Source organism: Amphiura filiformis, chromosome 9 (genome assembly GCF_039555335.1).
Source record: "Amphiura filiformis chromosome 9, Afil_fr2py, whole genome shotgun sequence".
NCBI lineage: Eukaryota > Metazoa > Echinodermata > Ophiuroidea > Amphilepidida > Amphiuridae > Amphiura > Amphiura filiformis.
This window is the reverse complement of record NC_092636.1, coordinates 34699261-34718184: the sequence shown is the minus strand read 5'-3', so window position 1 is coordinate 34718184 and position 18924 is coordinate 34699261. Positions and strand designations below refer to the sequence as shown.

General features: G+C 36.1%; 2 long non-coding RNA genes across 2 annotated transcripts; both read left to right on the top strand.

Annotated features, from left to right (window-relative positions):
• Nucleotides 1-2711: 2711 nt before the first annotated feature.
• Nucleotides 2712-4382, top strand: LOC140160309 (uncharacterized). Its single transcript, XR_011859937.1, has 3 exons — nucleotides 2712-3589; nucleotides 3796-4082; nucleotides 4324-4382. It is a non-coding gene; the product is annotated as an uncharacterized lncRNA (long non-coding RNA).
• A 2653-nt stretch (nucleotides 4383-7035) lies between these two features.
• LOC140160918 (uncharacterized) lies at nucleotides 7036-10361 on the top strand. Its single transcript, XR_011860029.1, has 3 exons — nucleotides 7036-7758; nucleotides 9108-9226; nucleotides 10014-10361. It is a non-coding gene; the product is annotated as an uncharacterized lncRNA (long non-coding RNA).
• The last annotated feature ends 8563 nt before the right edge of the window (nucleotides 10362-18924 follow it).

Sequence of the window (18924 nt, the reverse complement as noted above, 5' to 3'; positions counted from 1 at the left end):
AGGGCTAGGGTTAGAGGTAGAGGAGGGTTAGAACTAGGATTAGGCCAGGGATAGGGTTAGGTTTAGAGGTACCAGCTGTGAAATTTTGCATCCGTACATAGTACCTACTCATGAGGAGCATTTAGTGCAAACATGATGAGTAGTATGGTTGGTGTCTACATGTTATGCTTGCCTGTATTGTCTTTTGTTTGTCTTCAGAAAGTGGGTCCAATGCTTGGCAATTACGGTGATATGCTTTTATGTATAACATAGCTAATGATGAAATATGCTTGTTGGCAGCCTAAAATGTATAAGCTTGTATAAAATAGATATGGTGAGATAGATAGCATGATTGTATTAACATTTCTCTAAGTATGCTTTGTATTTCAGAACGACATGCTTTTGTTGCATTCTATTTACTTTTACTGACACTTTTTGTTTGTTTTTGTAAGTGATTTTATTCTTTTAGATTGTGATGCTTTTGCTAACCACTGACCAGCCTCCTTACCAACTGCCTACGTAACATCCATGGCATTAACAAGTACCCAACACTGATGAGCTGTACAGACGGACACAGCCCACACAAAGCTTTTATGTGTACATTACAGCATGGAAGTAGAAGACAGAAGATTGATACTTGCAGTTGAAAATATCATACATGGAATGGATGGTAATGGTAAATGATAATAACTAACAGGTGGTGACCAAGAACAGTGGTTGTAAAATGGCAGATTAATGATGAAGGGTTCCAATCACATATGTAAATATTATAAGCAGCACAGATGGTGAGTAATTGGGTGTTTTGTAGTCAAAATCGAAAAAGTGCAAAAACATGCTTTTTGAATGTTCTTAAATTATATGCATCAATGTTCCTGGGTCTTGTCTAGTGTTGTGTGTGTCTTAATTTGGTGCTAATGTCCTGTGTCTATCTTGGCTGAAAGAGTTTGTTGTGCTTGTGAATGTACTATGTTTGATTGTATCTTTCATTCCATTATATTCCATTTTATGGCATTCTTTTGTCCATTCAATTGTACTGTACAATTGCCACTGGATGCCTTGGCAGTGTTATCGGCTTGATCGACTTCTGGAAGTCTCCGGAAATCATACCCTCTCCTACTGGCCTAGCCCCCCAGTTAGAGAGATTTTATCAATTCCTGTCCGACCAGTTGTACTGTACAATTGAACAATTATACAGTACAATTGCTATTGTGTACCTCCTATACAATACTGTCGGCGACCAGTGTACAGTTACCCTCTCCTACTAGCTCCTATTGGCCTAGCCCCCAGTTAGAGATTCCTGTCCGACCAGTTGTACTGTACAATTCGGAACAATTGTACAGTTCAATTGCTATTGTGTACCTCCTAGACAGTACTGTCGGCGACCGGTGTCCCATTACCCTCTCCTAACTGGCCTAGCCCCCCAGTTAGAGAGATTCCTGTCCGACCAGTTGTACTGTACAATTCGGAACAATTGTACAGTTCAATTGCTACTGTGTACCTCCTAGACAGTACTGTCGGCGACCGGTGTCCCGTTATTTGTTTGTGTTTGTACTGTGTATTTGTCTCTCTGTCTTGTCTTGTTTGTGCACTTGGGGTCTTTATGTCTGTTTTATGTTATGTGTATTTTGTTTCGTTAATGTTGTGTTTGTTCACAAAGTGCATGGGCTGGGGACGGGCAGGGGGAGAGGAGCGCATAGTTGAATTTTTTATATGTACTAACATTTCTCTTTTGCACTTTTCTTTGTATTTCAGATGGCTTGTGGAGCTGGAGATTGGGGTTACGACAGAAAAGGAGGCAATAGATGGTCAGTAGTTTGTTTTCTGTATGATTTTGTACGTATAAAATAGATATCGTAAGATAGATATAGGCAACCTAAAAAGTATAATATAGATATGGTGAGATAGATAGCCTGTTGGCGACCTAAAGTGTATAAAATAGGGTGAGGGGCTGGTCCTTTACCAGAGTGAGGATGTGAGCTTCCTCCACCTCCCTAGCTCAATTATAGCCTGTTGGCGACCTAAACTGTATAAAATAGATATGCTTGTTGGCAACCTAAAATGTATAACATAGATATGGGGATATAGATAGCCTGTTGGCGACCTAAAATGTATAAAATAGGTATGGTAAGATATGCTTGTTGGCGACCTAAAATGTATAAAATAGGTATGGTAAGATATGCTTGTTGGCGACCTAAAATTAAATGTATTTTATATATATATAGATATGGTGAGCATTTTACTTGAATTGCTGAGTATGAAGCCCACTCATGTCGACTTCCTGAGCCTTTTCAGCCTGGATAATGTGTAGATAACATCCTTGCTGTTCATTATGATTGTAAGAAATACTTTAAGTGAGTAGATCTATATATTGATCGGGAGTTCATGGTCTGGCATCTAGTTAGGCTAGGGTTAGAGATAGGGTTAGGGCCAGGGGTAGGGTTAGAGGTGGGGTTAGGGCTAGGGTTAGAGGTAGAGGAGGGTTAGAACTAGGATTAGGACAGGGATAGGGTTAGGTTTAGAGGTACCAGCTGTGAAATTTTGCATCCGTACATAGTACCTACTCATGAGGAGCATTTAGTGCAAACATGATGAGTAGTATGGTTGGTGTCTACATGTTATGCTTGCCTGTATTGTCTTTTGCTTGTCTTCAGAAAGTGGGTCCAATGCTTGGCAATTACGGTGAGATATGCTTTTATGTATAACATAGCTAATGATGAAATATGCTTGTTGGCAGCCTAAAATGTATAACCTTGTATAAAATAGATATGGTGAGATAGATAGCATGATTGTATTAACATTTCTCTAAGTATGCTTTGTATTTCAGAACGACATGCTTTTGTTGCATTCTATTTACTTTTACTGACACTTTTGTTTGTTTTTGTAAGTGATTTTATTCTTTTAGATTGTGATGCTTTTGCTAACCACTGAACAGCCTCCTTACCAACTGCCAACTAGGATTAGGCCAGGGATAGGGTTCGGTTTAGAGGTACCAGCTGTGAAATTTTGCATCCGTACATAGTACCTACTCATGAGGAGCATTTAGTGCAAACATGATGAGTAGTATGGTTGGTGTCTACATGTTATGCTTGCCTGTATTGTCTTTTGCTTGTCTTCAGAAAGTGGGTCCAATGCTTGGCAATTACGGTGAGATATGCTTTTTATGTATAACATAGCTAATGATGAAATATGCTTGTTGGCAGCCTAAAATGTATAACCTTGTATAAAATAGATATGGTGAGATAGATAGCATGATTGTATTAACATTTCTCTAAGTATGCTTTGTATTTCAGAACGACATGCTTTTGTTGCATTCTATTTACTTTTACTGACACTTTTGTTTGTTTTTGTAAGTGATTTTATTCTTTTAGATTGTGATGCTTTTGCTAACCACTGAACAGCCTCCTTACCAACTGCCAACTAGGATTAGGCCAGGGATAGGGTTCGGTTTAGAGGTACCAGCTGTGAAATTTTGCATCCGTACATAGTACCTACTCATGAGGAGCATTTAGTGCAAACATGATGAGCAGTATGGTTGGTGTCTACATGTTATGCTTGCCTGGATTGTCTTTTGCTTGTCTTCAGAAAATGGGTCCAATGCTTGGCAATTACGGTGAGATATGCTTTTTATGTATAACATAGCTAATGATGAAATATGCTTGTTGGCAGCCTAAAATGTATAAGCTTGTATAAAATAGATATGGTGAGATAGATAGCATGATTGTATTAACATTTCTTTAGTATGCTTTGTATTTCAGAACGACATGCTTTTGTTGCATTTTATTTACTTTACTGACACATTTTTTTTTTCTTTGTAAGTGATTTTATTCTTTCAGATCGTAATGGTTTTGCTAACCACTGAACAGCCTCCTTACCAACTGCCTATGTAACACCCATGGCATTAAGCAAGTACCCAACAGTGATGAGCTGTACAGAATGACACCCAAAGCCACCGTAATGCTAAGCGTATCTCAGAGAGGAGATCTCGCTCTCAGCTCAAGATGGTCCACTTAGAGCATATATGGAGAAAACTTGTGTCCGGCTTTGTCTTTGCAGCAAGGCCAGTAAAGGATTTGGTGAACAGTTAGCTGGTGATTATCCTGCAGGTTGGTATTACATGTCATTAATTTTGCATACTCACCGCAATTACTATTATTATTAACATTCTAATGTGTTATTTGCATCATATTATACCTTGCAAATTTGCAATGTATAATGTTCTGTGTGCTGAGGGTGTTGTGCACAGTAAATTAAATGTCTTCTGTATTTTGCATGCTTGGTGACTGGTGGGAAAGTAAGATGCTGTTATTTAGTAATGTAACCTCTTTTTTTGGGTGTATTTTGCAGATGCCTGGATTTGATGTAGAGGTGGTTTAGTTTAGGCATTGAAGATATTTAGATGTGTCCATGTAAGTACAGTTAACAGAATATTGTGATGTTTTTATGGCAGTATGTGATACTTACAATATTGTATTGTCCAGTTTTGAATCATGCCTGTAGCCATTATTTCTGCGGGGGGTAGCAGGACTTCAAAAATGTGAAACTTTTAAACAAAATCTGCTTACATCTAAAATGTACAACCCAAAAAAAGAGGATCCTGTTTGAAATTTACTTTTAAATTACCATATGGAAAACTTTGGTGCATCTGCTCACGCCACTTTCAAAAGGTCTTTTTAACACAGGAAATTTTATTAAAAAGTCAACTTTTCTACCTATCTTCAACCACTACAGGAAAATGAAAAATGTTTTTAAATATCTTCGCTCGGTTTTAAAAACCTTGATACATCTACTTTCAAATAATATAAATTATAAATTCATTTAGTTTTGGGAAAAGGTGGCACTTTTTAATTAAAAAGTTGTACGTTTTTCAATTTTCAATGGGAAATGAGACATTTTCAAGTTTTTTGAGCAAATTATTTGATAAATAATTTCAAAACATTTCACTGGAACATGCTACAATTTTTCTTTGTGTTGCAATAAACACTTGAGAAATTTATCTTTATGATGATATAAAATTCATGTTTATTAGTGGATAGCAAAAGGTGGCACTTTTTGATCCAAAATGATAATAAATATCACCAAAACTCATTTTTTCGCTGTGCAGGGGAATTCATAACAATGGAAATCAATCAACCATAACGAGTGAGCAATGGGAAACACAATGGGTTTTCCCATGCTTGTCTAATACAAGGTCGTGCAGTAAATTAATGTTGCTTTTCATGCTACCACTTTTCTGCTCATATTGTGGCCAAACTTTTTCATATGTTTTGGGTAGATTTGAACAAGTTTACCAATATGTGCGACTCGCAGTTTGAGCTGTTTCAAGGCCTTTCACAAATGGTAAATAGATCAAAATCGATCAAATTGCAGAAAAATCGCATTATAGTGATAAATAGCTGCAAATTGCATAAATTTAGGCTAATTTCAGACTAATCATGAATGTGCTAGATTAAGAGTTGTAGAGAATGTGTATTTTGCAATAAAGTATATATCTATAATAAATTACTGAGTTTGGCGACTTGGTAAGGCTAAAAACTTCTACGTTTTACATTATTTCTGAAAACGGATTTTTGCGTTGCATAGAGTAAAGTTGCCCGCACCCCAATAAAACGTCCAATTTTGTTTTTGTTTACGTTAAGGGTGTCAAATTATGTTAATTAGTTTCAAAGCCACTACCAGAGCACCTGCATACTAAAAAATGTTGACATAGCCTGAATTAGGCCTTCTATCCTGTCATCGGTGTGAGGATATTATGCCTGTAGTCTCAACTATTACATGACACAGTAGAAGTATGCCTATTACATGACACAGTAGAAACTCAATTAACATCTATTGTTTATTCAACTAATTTATCAACATTAGCATGTATTCTGTGTTTTTATGGAGAACCTATAGTCAACAGTAGAGTGTTTGTTTATTGAATTAGTTTGTAAGTGAAACTTTTGAAGGACAAATTAATCAGGGTTGTAACTTTATATGAAATAGAGTGTAAGGAAATGTGAATAAAATTGTTTCAGCTGCACAGTGGTGTAGCCAGGACTTTTCAGAGAGAGAGAGAGGGGGGGGGGGGCAAGGCAAATTTCATGGGGGATTGTCACAAATGGGCTGAAGAGTACGACAAATTTATCCAAAATGGGCTAACAAATAAAAAATACAACAAATGCATAGAAATCTAAAATATCAGATCAGCCAGCAGTGTTCATCTGCTCAGTGATGTAGCCAGGACTTTTGCAGGAGGTGGGGGCAGCAAGGTACATTTCAAGGTGGGGGACAAACTTGGATGAAAATGATAAAAAATTAGCTAAAAGGTACAACAAATTTGTCCAAAATGGGCTATAAAAAGTACTGTCGAAACAAATGCATAAAAATCTTAAATATCAGAGCGGCCAGCATCCCACAGGGGCAAGACTTCTCACGGTGGATATGATATGGTGTCAAGAAGACTTGCTTCGATCAATGATCTAATTTCAAGCCATTGATTTATATGGAAAAGATACTAAATATTATACTTCTAAGTTCTAAATGATAATCTCCTCTTATACCATAAAACATTTACATGTACACAAAATATACAAAATTTACCAACCGCGAAAGACTCTGACCGCGAAAGACGGGTGACCGCTAGTATATATAGTTAATAGGATGCCTCGGTATTATTATCATGGTTATGACCAAGATGGGCCTGTTTACTTTTTAGAACTACTTGTATAAGCTTGTATTCGCTACTTGCACGGTTCCGCCATTATGCACTATGTGCGGGAGAGCCTCGAACTGGCAGCATACATGAATGGGAATTGAACTAGTCATAACGTTCTGTGTAAGGTTACATAATTCTTCCTTTCATGTATGCTGCCAGTTCGAGGCTCTCCCCGCACATAGTGCATAATGGCGGAACCGTGCAAGTAGCGAATAGGCCCTACCCAGTGGCATAGTGAAGGGTTGTGACACCCGGGCAAGAATACAGAATGGCACCAACATGCTTTTGTTGCATTCTATTTACTTTTACTGACACTTTTGTTTGTTTTTGTAAGTGATTTTATTCTTTTAGATTGTGATGCTTTTGCTAACCACTGAACAGCCTCCTTACCAACTGCCAACTAGGATTAGGCCAGGGATAGGGTTCGGTTTAGAGGTACCAGCTGTGAAATTTTGCATCCGTACATAGTACCTACTCATGAGGAGCATTTAGTGCAAACATGATGAGCAGTATGGTTGGTGTCTACATGTTATGCTTGCCTGGATTGTCTTTTGCTTGTCTTCAGAAAATGGGTCCAATGCTTGGCAATTACGGTGAGATATGCTTTTTATGTATAACATAGCTAATGATGAAATATGCTTGTTGGCAGCCTAAAATGTATAAGCTTGTATAAAATAGATATGGTGAGATAGATAGCATGATTGTATTAACATTTCTTTAGTATGCTTTGTATTTCAGAACGACATGCTTTCGTTGCATTTTATTTACTTTACTGACACATTTTTTTTTCTTTGTAAGTGATTTTATTCTTTCAGATCGTAATGGTTTTGCTAACCACTGAACAGCCTCCTTACCAACTGCCTATGTAACACCCATGGCATTAAGCAAGTACCCAACAGTGATGAGCTGTACAGAATGACACCCAAAGCCACCGTAATGCTAAGCGTATCTCAGAGAGGAGATCTCGCTCTCAGCTCAAGATGGTCCACTTAGAGCATATATGGAGAAAACTTGTGTCCGGCTTTGTCTTTGCAGCAAGGCCAGTAAAGGATTTGGTGAACAGTTAGCTGGTGATTATCCTGCAGGTTGGTATTACATGTCATTAATTTTGCATACTCACCGCAATTACTATTATTATTAACATTCTAATGTGTTATTTGCATCATATTATACCTTGCAAATTTGCAATGTATAATGTTCTGTGTGCTGAGGGTGTTGTGCACAGTAAATTAAATGTCTTCTGTATTTTGCATGCTTGGTGACTGGTGGGAAAGTAAGATGCTGTTATTTAGTAATGTAACCTCTTTTTTTGGTTGTATTTTGCAGATGCCTGGATTTGATGTAGAGGTGGTTTAGTTTAGGCATTGAAGATATTTAGATGTGTCCATGTAAGTACAGTTAACAGAATATTGTGATGTTTTTATGGCAGTATGTGATACTTACAATATTGTATTGTCCAGTTTTGAATCATGCCTGTAGCCATTATTTCTGCGGGGGTAGCAGGACTTCAAAATGTGAAACTTTTAAACAAAATCTGCTTACATCTAAAATGTACAACCCAAAAAAAGAGGATCCTGTTTGAAATTTACTTTTAAATTACCTTTTGGGTAGATTTGAACAAGTTTACCAATATGTGCGACTCGCAGTTTGAGCTGTTTCAAGGCCTTTCACAAATGGTAAATAGATCAAAATCGATCAAATTGCAGAAAAATCGCATTATAGTGATAAATAGCTGCAAATTGCATAAATTTAGGCTAATTTCAGACTAATCATGAATGTGCTAGATTAAGAGTTGTAGAGAATGTGTATTTTGCAATAAAGTATATATATATATAGTTAATAGGATGCCTCGGTATTATTATCATGGTTATGACCAAGATGGGCCTGTTTACTTTTTAGAACTACTTGTATAAGCTTGTATTAAGCTACTTGCAGGTTCCGCCATTATGCACTATGTGCGGGAGAGCCTCGAACTGGCAGCATACATGAATGGGAATTGAACTAGTCATAACGTTCTGTGTAAGGTTACATAATTCTTCCTTTCATGTATGCTGCCAGTTCGAGGCTCTCCCGCACATAGTGCATAATGGCGGAACCGCAAGTAGCTTAATAGGCCCTACCCAGTGGCATAGTGAAGGGTTGTGACACCCGGGCAAGAATACAGAATGGCACCCATTATTTCTTAAAGCAAGACAATTTGCACAATATAATTTGTTATAGGGGCCTATAATCAAGTTGAATTTGAGTCCTAAACGGTCTTTCAAATGACTGACCCCCCTAAAATGCACGCTTGGAGGGGGGCACTGAAAAGGTCGATTTGGTGCTACCTAATATAGTGCCCAGGGCACATATCCTCCGTTGATGTAGACCCTGATTCATTACGTTAATCATAAATCAAAAATAAGTTAAAACACCCACTTTTCCTTCCTTGTAGGCCAGTGTCGCCATGATTGGTGAAGCAAGCATGGAGGACAATGTGGTTTGTCGCCATGATTGGTGAAGCAAGTATGGAGGACAATGTGGTGTTCACTGATATCGATGAACGAATACAAGGTAAGTATATAGTAAACAAAAAATGCAGATCTTCAGATTTTGATTTTTAAATTACCCATTAGATCAACTATGTTGTCAAGTATGCAATCAATTGATCAATCAACTAATTGATTATTATATCATCAATCATCAATCATTGAATCATTATATTCAATAATTATCACCAATTATATTATTAATCAATTATCAAGCAATAGTTAATTTGACCAAATAGTCAAGCAACCAACATCTCAATTAACTTGTTTATCTCCAATCAACATATCAATTAATTTGTTCAATCAATCGACGGAACTGATAAAACAATGAATATAATATTCTTTAATTGATCAGATTTTTATGAAAAAATGTTTAGATGCCTACATCCAATCCTGCATATGCTCATTATACATCTAATTAATTTATCTTTTGTGGGACAATGAAAAATAGAAAAATGCAAATTCCAAGATAAAGTGAACTATCATGTAGAAGTGAGCAATGCATATGCTACCCACCCAGAAAAAAATGCATCTTGACTTGGTCTAACTTGACAAATCTGGACCAAAATGAAGTGACGTATTTGAAGCTGCGTGAAATTTGTGTCAATGTTTTGTTTGCCTAATTTGTTTGCTTAAACTTACCAAAATTATGTGTCCTAACACTATTAATGAATCAGAATATCAAAGAACAATCATTTTAAAACATACTTCATAAGTGGATTTTGTTACAGAAATATTATGCATTTTTAATATTATGCAACCTTTAGGTTAATCACTCATGCTTGCTTGATTTCTTTTCATTTATGTTTCAGAAATTTGGTGTCGCGTCGATGCTACTTGGACATCTGAATATGCGATTTTGTCTCAAAAGACAAAGGATATACTACATCCAACATTCCCCCAAGAACATTATTGGATCAATTCTGATTATTGATTTGACACGCATTGAAGCAGTTAGAAGAGTAGTAGCGACACTAAAGCAACACATCATTATTATCATCACCTCTTCCCATTGTGAATATTGGAGGTGCTGAAATACAGTCTTCCTCTTCTGCTAAAGACCTTGGTGTCATCATAGATAGTACTTTACAAATGAAACAACACATTACGCAATGTCTGTCGGTCTGCTTCTTATGGTGTATATAAAATTGGCAAGCTCAGGAAATGCCTTCATATCCTCCCGCTTACACTGCAACAATAGTCTCTTTTACGGTTTACCATCTTGTGACATTGCACTTCTTCAACATATCCAAAATGCAGCAGCAAGACTTGTTACTCTCACCAAGTGCCGTGACCACATTACACCTGTCCTCCGGAAGCTACATTGGTTACCAGTTAAACATTGTGTACTGTTCAAGATCTTAATTGCTGCCAACTTTCAAAGCTAAACACGGTCTCGCTCCAAAATACATCATTGAACTCATTTCAGGCCGCTCCTACCACAACAATCTCTCTCAGATCTTCAAAACAGACTCTTCTCAAACCCGGTCCTCGAACAAACACCGCATCTTATGGTGACAGAGCCTTCTCTGTCGCTGCTCCGTATCAATGGAATGAATGACCAGACTCTATTCGCAATGCCACTACCGGAGTTCAAAAACAAACTCAAAGCTGATCTATCTGAATTTATAGCACCATGCATCTCTTCTTGCTTGTTGGAGGACAATGTTCATATTTTTCCCACTCATTCTGTGCCATGATTATATAATATTGTATGTTATAATGTATCTATAATATCATTGTACTATTTATCTCAATTATGTTATAATATTGTATTTTATAATGTTTCTATAATGTTGTTATACTTTTATCTCGATGTATTTTTTAAAACTTTATGCTAGCACACTGTATATCTTCCTGTGCTTTTTATATGATGTACAGCGCATCGAAACTTCAGTCTTATGCGCTTTATAAATGAAATTTGTGTTATTTTACGTTATGTTAACACAACTTGCTTAATTGTGCTAGGATTTTCCCTCAGGGGCGTAGCCAGCTTTCTTGGTCAGAGGGGAGTACTGAGGGGGCAAAATAAAATTTTGGGGGCACAGACGAAAACAATTGCAGTTGCATCATACAATACATAGAGACTGTATGTCTTCGAGCTTCCCGAAAATGGCCTTATTGGGATGATGTGCGCAAAAAAATGGTATTTTACGCTATTTTCTCCCATTATCAGGCTAAAAAAGGGCTTTATTGTTACAATGTGCGCACGTAGCGCGGAAAAATTTTGTATTTTACACTATTTTGGCCCTGAATTTTACTAGAAAAGGGGCCCTTTTTCTTTTCATTTGCCCTCCTGATTTTCTTTCATTTTTTGTCAGAGGGGCACTTTTTCTTTCAATTTTTTTGTCAGGGGGCACATGTATGTATGTATTCAGGGCAGAGTTGAGATATTATTCTATTATTTTTTGATATAACATGGTGTAGATTACAAAGCATAGTTCTTTATTCGCAAATACTTTTCTGATAAAGCCAAACAAAAAAAAGCAAAACAAAAAAAAGGTTCGTCTCAAAGCTTGCACACGCATTTGTAAAAAAAGAAATGCGGACATTTTTTTTCCGGAAAAATTCAGCGAAAATCACAACTTTTTTTCTCAAAATACCATAAAAATACCAAGTCTGGAATAAAACAAAAATTGTATTTCGCATTTGTTCTCAAACCACTTTTTTTGTTTGGCCTAATCAAAGGGAGACTTTATGTTGCCAATCCAAGTATCTCCTTTATATTTGAGTTTAATTTAAGATTAAATGATGTTAAGATTATTATGTGTAAAGCCATTTTATTTTTGCTTCAGAGAGATAAACAAAGTACTTATTTAATGTCTCCAATTATAATTTGTATGATCTCCATTTAAAACAGAAACACTGCATGCATTTGAATTTTGTCGTTGTAAACAAATCCTTGGATCTGTAAAGGAAGGCTCCACAAAGCGGAGATGAGATTACTTAGTAATAAGGGACCGTTCACAAACACTTGCATGTAAGGGGCCTGATGCAAAAAAATTTCATCACAAACATTTTTCGGGCCCCCCCCCCCTTGCAGCCCTCAAAAATTTCAGGCCCCCCCCCCTTTTTGACATGAAAATTATGGGTCAACCCCATAGAAAAGCATAAACTTTTTCAAGAAAAATTTGTGGTCATTTTTTTCAGGCCCCCCCCCCCTTAGGAGGGTCAAAAATTTTCAGGGGCCTCCCCTTTTTTTTTTTTTTTTTCCTTAAAAGTGTTTGTGAACGGTCCCTAACTGATAGTAATGTTCAATAATTGTTTTGATCATTTTGGCCAGTGGTGGCACCATGGGGACCAAATGCCCCTCCATAAGAACTCTCCCACCCCTAGTAAAGATGCAAAATTACAAGATTGAGCAAAGTTAGATCCCCCTGAAATTCCCCCCATGTGCTCAACCCCACAAAAAACTCCTGGTGTTGCCACTGGCTTTGATGGTTATAATTTACTATGTGATTTGTAGGTATGTTATCACTGATGATGATTTTCAGGTGATTTTACAGCTGACTGTTTTTCTATGGGCATAGTCCAAAACCATAATATAAGATGTTTTTATATTTGGCATATTTAAATTTTTTGGCACATTTCATGATAGAGTAAATGCATTCTGATGATTCTGTTCTGTGCTTTCCTTTTTGCTTCCCTTTTTGGCTGAAATGCATTCTCATAGGTTTGTCTTGTTCTGGTTTAGGATTCTCTTTACTCCCCCTTTTGGCTGAGGTGCATTCTCATAGGTTGGTTTTGTTCTGGTTAGGATTCTCTTTTTCTTATGTGATATCAGAGTGTATGTGCTCAACCATGTAGATTTAAAAGGATGTTATTTTTAGGATTTATCAAAAGGGATGGGATTTTGGGGATTAAAAAAATCCTGTTACAGGCAACCTTGTGCTGTGCTTGTCGCATATGCATACAACATCAAAATTATGTGTCCAAGTATTGTGAGAAAAGCTTAAAACTCATCTGAATCAAGATCACATACATATTGTGTGTGACACATTAAAGTTTTAACTAGGCCAAAGAAGATTCATAATACAACACCGACCGTAATGTTAGAGTGTATGTGTTGGATAATGTAGATCAAAAGGGATGTGATTTTTGGAATAAAAGTGATGTGATGTGTATACATGTCCAGGTATTGTGAGAATATCGGTTTTGCTAAATACTCATCTGAACCAAACAAGGCAATATTGAAACTTACATTATTATTATTATCACTATAAGGCGGAAAGAAAATTGTTTGATTGGCATAACATTAAAAAAATAGATTGTGATTTTTTAAAGCTGTAAATTGCGTTTAATAAAGGCCTTGGAATTTTTTTTTTTCAAAAAATAACTCTAGAGGGTCGGGCCTAATTTTAGGCTTGGTCAGGTTACGCCAATCATACAATTGTTTGCTTTGAGGCCTATTAATTGACTAAGTATACTATGCTGAAACCCTTAAATATCCTTGGTAGCTTTCCCCCGCCCCCAGCTTGCCAAAAATGGTTACGCCACTGCCAAACCATCTTTGCCCCCCCCCCCCCCTTGCACATGCCAAACTTTTTAATCCCAATTTACAAACCTTAAATGGTTTTAATGTAATATACAAGCGTAGCGAGCAGGAAATTGGGCATTTTTAAATGTACAGTGCCCCATAAAATTGCTCCCCCCCTTTGGCTTGCCAAAAATTTGGCTTGCCAAAATATTCTCCCCCTCCCCAATTTTACCCTCCCAGGGCTCATAATTATTATTATTATTATTGTTATTACTATTATTAGTATCATATTATCATCATTATAATTATTATTATTGTTATTATTATTATTAGTAGTATTATATTATCATCATTATAATTATTGTTATTATCATTATTATGATTATCATTATTACTATTATCACTATTATCATTGTTGTTATTTTTATTATTATTATTATTATTATCACTATTATTATTATTATTATTATTAAAGAGTAGGAGATAAATCATGTTGTATATCGCTTCTTTTGTCACATGTCTCATTGTCAAAATACAGGATGATCTGCACCCAAAAATTGCATTACTGAGGTAGACTATTTTATGTGAAAGTTTTATGAATGCAACACATTTAATTTGAAAAACAACATTTGAAAGACGCCCAAAAAAGTTGCATACAGATATTAGTCTTTGTGAATTGTAATAATGTTAACAAACTCAGTAGGCTTTTATGATACAAAGATGCCGGAAAGGTTTTTTTTTTATAATACCGGTATATTGTGCTAAATTAAGCTGTTTTTTTTAAAATAAATAAAAAACAGCTCAATTTAGCACAATATATTATAAAAATGTATTCATGTGAAGCATTGCAACTGAAGTGGTTACCTGGGACGTATACAGTTCTACTCCTGATTCCAGAAAAATACAAAACTAATTTTGCTAAATGAAACGGCTAAATCTTAATACTTTAGTTCTAACCTGGTAATGAAAGACAAATTTTAGTTTAGGGGGAAATATGCAATTTTGTATGATTTCTTACAAATTCAGTCACAAGACTTGGCACAAGTTTTAGGCTATGAGTTTGCTCATATTCATAAATAGTTTATGCTAACATTTGCTAGTTGGTTAGGCCAAATTAAAAAAAAAGGTTTGTCTCAAAGCTCCCATGTGCATTAGTTTATCCACCTGCATTAGTACAAAAAATGTCTTTTTTTTTCCTTCAGAAAAAGTGTAAAAATACGATCAAAATGCTGTTTTGACAATTTTAGACCCCTGCTCTTAGATTACTTTACTTCAATACAATAGCAGCATCACTTTATTGTTCAATACAACACTTCATACAGTAGAACTTTGAGGGTTTTTCACATATGAAAAAAAAAACCGCATTTCACATTAGTTTTTCAGAGTTGGAGAGCTTTGAGACGAAAGGGTTTTTTTAATTTGAAGATAGGCCTATTAGAAAATGTGTTTTTTAAAAATTGGAATGCATAACCTGATATTAGTCTTGGTACAAGTCTTTGGGCTTGATTGTTTTCTATTGCCGGTTGGAACTAAGTATAGGATTTAGATTAGCTAGGTTTCATTTGTTTATATATAAAATGGTAGAGTGAACAATAGGCCTACATTAAGGTGCGGGATTGTAACTATCTAAAGTAAATTATTCTGACAAATATCCAATTAGCTATTCAGATATTTAAGATATTTGGATATTAATAAAGGATATTATGGATAATTTGGATAATAGTTGCACCTATTGATATTTTAGATATTTGGATATTTTAGATAATTTGGATATTATCAATGCTATGGATATTTCTATATTTCATATATTAGGATATTTTAGATAATTTGGATATTATCAATGCTATGGATATTTCTATATTTCATATATTAGGATATTTTAGATAATTTGGAAATTATTATGGCTAATTAGGATATTTTAGATAATTTGGATATTTTAGAGAATTATGATATTATTAAGGCTAATTAGAATATTTTGGATATTTTAGATAACTTGGATTTGTTAAGGCTAATTAGGATGTGTGCATGCATGTATGTCTCCGTTCTGACCTGTCTCCGTCATGTCCATTCACAAATGAGCATTACCCCCTCTATTGCTTATTATGGCAGGTTTAGCAATTTAGATGCATTTCCTATCAAAATATTTAAAAGAGCAAGACATGAAGACGTCGGGAAAAAAACTGTTAGTCACGCATGTTTAAAAAAAATGCTGTAAAATCAGCTGTGTGGGGCAAAAAGTAGATAATGAGTGGTAAATCTAGGTAAATAAAATTGCAAAAATAGGTGGAATTTATTTACAGATTTTTACAGTCATTTGGTAAAAAACACCAAAGCCTGACCGACCATAGCCTATTTGATGTAGGCCTAGGCCTAGGCTCTTTCCCCTCTGTTGCCCCCCCCAGTAAAAAACCAAAATTACGAAAATTTCCACTTTTTGCGGCAATTTTGGGCAAAATTTGTTGATTTTGATCCTGAAATTCACTTTGCCCCCTCAATGTGCCGGTGTGCCCCCGCCCCCGAAAAAAAGTCCTGGCGCTGCCAAGTTCATAGCCTTCTCTTATAGGCCTAACTTTTGCTGCAAAAATAGAAATAAAGGTTGCTGCCTTATCTTACACGTACACCCACGACCCAATAATGTTTCCTCGACAGTCAAAACGTTTAGGCCTAAATATTTACGTTTTTAACTTTTTACTGTCTCGGGCATGATGTCGACACATTTATTTCGGTGTGACTGAAAGAGGCCCGACAGCATGATTCATTTAGTATTACCGGTATATAGGCCTACTCTTTAATTTAATAAAGTAAAACATAAAAGGAAAAATCCACTATTTTACTAATTCTTGAAAAAAGAGCCAAAAACTTGAGCTTTTGCATTTTCGGCTGACAATCGAGTCACAATAAATCAGACATGGAACAAGTCTGAGCATTCAAAATCTTGAGTTTTGCCCTAATTTTTTGTGTTACTTAGGCCTATTGGTTGAGAATGAAACACGTAAATTAGCCTATGCCGGAAGTTCGCGTTCGGAACCCGGGGTTCGGAAATCGAAATAGGCATTCTAAATTGAAAGGATTAATTAGGAGCAATTAATTTTACTACTACAAATTTTAAATCTTAGATTTCATTTTAAATCTGTAGGCCTACTGATTTAATTTTAAATCTAATACTTAATTGGTCCCTATTATCACAATCCCTTTGAATTTATTTCAAATCCTTGAACTTTTAAAGTGTCCGCATAGTGGAAAACACCCTAAAAACGTTTTTTGCACCCTAAAATGCACGTTTTTGATTGAACTTTATTTCATTTGGCAGAAGTTGATAATATTTTTTCTATAAAATCTTCACAGACGGACAACGTCGTCATTTTCCTTCGCCGGGTAAATTTCAAGGATTTAAAATAAATTATCAAAAAAATGAGTGCTGTATTTTCCCCTATTTTCCTGGAATGGGGAGTATTAGGCCTGGTAAAATAAAAAACATGTATATCGTCCCCGCCCTCACCGATTTTGGGATATTTTCAAATATTTTTGTTATTTTTCCTATTTGCTTCCTTACTTTGTTTCTAAAATTGTTGTGATGAAAAGACATGTTCAGAAGTTCTTGGTTATCATTTATATACTCATTGCAAACACTTTCTTCAAGCTAGGGGTAGGGCTCTGGGGAAATAACAAAAATATTTGGAGGCCTCCCCGATTTTATAATGTGTTGACAAACACTTTGCAATTGCAATTTTACACAGAAATGAATGGTAAAAAAAATAACATAATAACAAATAATAAGGACCTCCCTCACCGATTTTTGAAAAAGTCCGGACGATATACATGTTATTTTTTTTACTTGGCCTTAGGCCTATGCTAAAACTACACTGACGTGACATATACCCCGGTACTGTACTTGAGAGACAATTCGTCTGAAATGCAACACGTAAACCTGGCACATGTTACGCATGACGTCATGAGCCGGCGGTGGAGCACATTTGACGCATGCGCAGAAACATCGATCTCTTCCCTTCAATGGCGACATGTGCTTGCATTAGGACACGAAATAGGCGAAGAAGATTTACCTGTATTCGACATTAGGAAATATTCCTTATGGATAAAATAGTTGCCAACTGCTTGGTTGAAGACTTAATCTAGTGATGGAAATATATTTGAAGTCAGCCATTACCAGCACTTTTGGAAATACAAGGGAAGGAAGCCGTACCTAGGACGGACGAGCTGAGTCATATTATTGCATGTACAAGAATATAGCGAGTGTGACCTGGCTAGCTATTTAACATACCATATTGGAATGGTAGCGACTGAATATTGGAGGAAAATTTGTTTTAATTACATACTTCGAAAATAAAGTATATAGTTAAAATCACAACATTGTCACGAAATCAGTTCTAGCTCGTAACATTGATCGGTAAACTATTGAAAGCGCTAGTACTTCTGCTTACATTCAATAAAATTGTTGAGTGGTTTTGGTTGACTGGTTGTTGTTCATGTGTTCATGTTTGCATGATAATCCGGATACCATGAATACTGGCACCCAGCAGTGAGTGCAGTTGTTGAAACTTCAAGTACTTGAAACAAACACTTCAGTTGCATCAGCTCTTTAAACTGAACTATTTATTGTCATCTTTGTCAGCAAAATAATGGAAGACATCAGCATATATTTTTAATTCATATATTTTCAACATACTGTTTTGGCAGTTTTTGTGAACAGCTGTGCCATTGCATGGTAAATTATAAAAACAATATTTGTTCGCTGATCAGACATAGTAAAGCAAATTTACTGCTGATCTGACATTTGTGTTTTAAAATCGCTCTGTGCTACATTTTTACCACTAAACATCAGTGTAAAAGGTTTACATAAACAGTTTTGTGTAGGAGTACATAACGGCGGGGATTGTTGTCGGCTATCCCATCGTAAGCGGGTACGGTGGGCTCATCAGCCAGAATAATGGCCGCGGAGGTCGTGAAGCAGCTGAGCTACAGTAATGTAGTCCAGCAAGATGGTGGAAATGGGGTCAGCAGTGGGGTCAGCAGGAATGCGGAACTAAAGGCAAGGTCTGTGCCGGCTACAGATAATGATGTACCAAATCATTCAGAGTCGAAGGAGAATGTAAATCCGGTTGACGTTGAGCATAATGCTCAAGAAAGTGCGCCAGAAGATACTGGTGAAGACAGGACTAAAACTGAAAAACCTGTTAAAAGGTTGAATATGTACCAGCCTCGCCCCGAAAGACAATCCATGGCTAAGA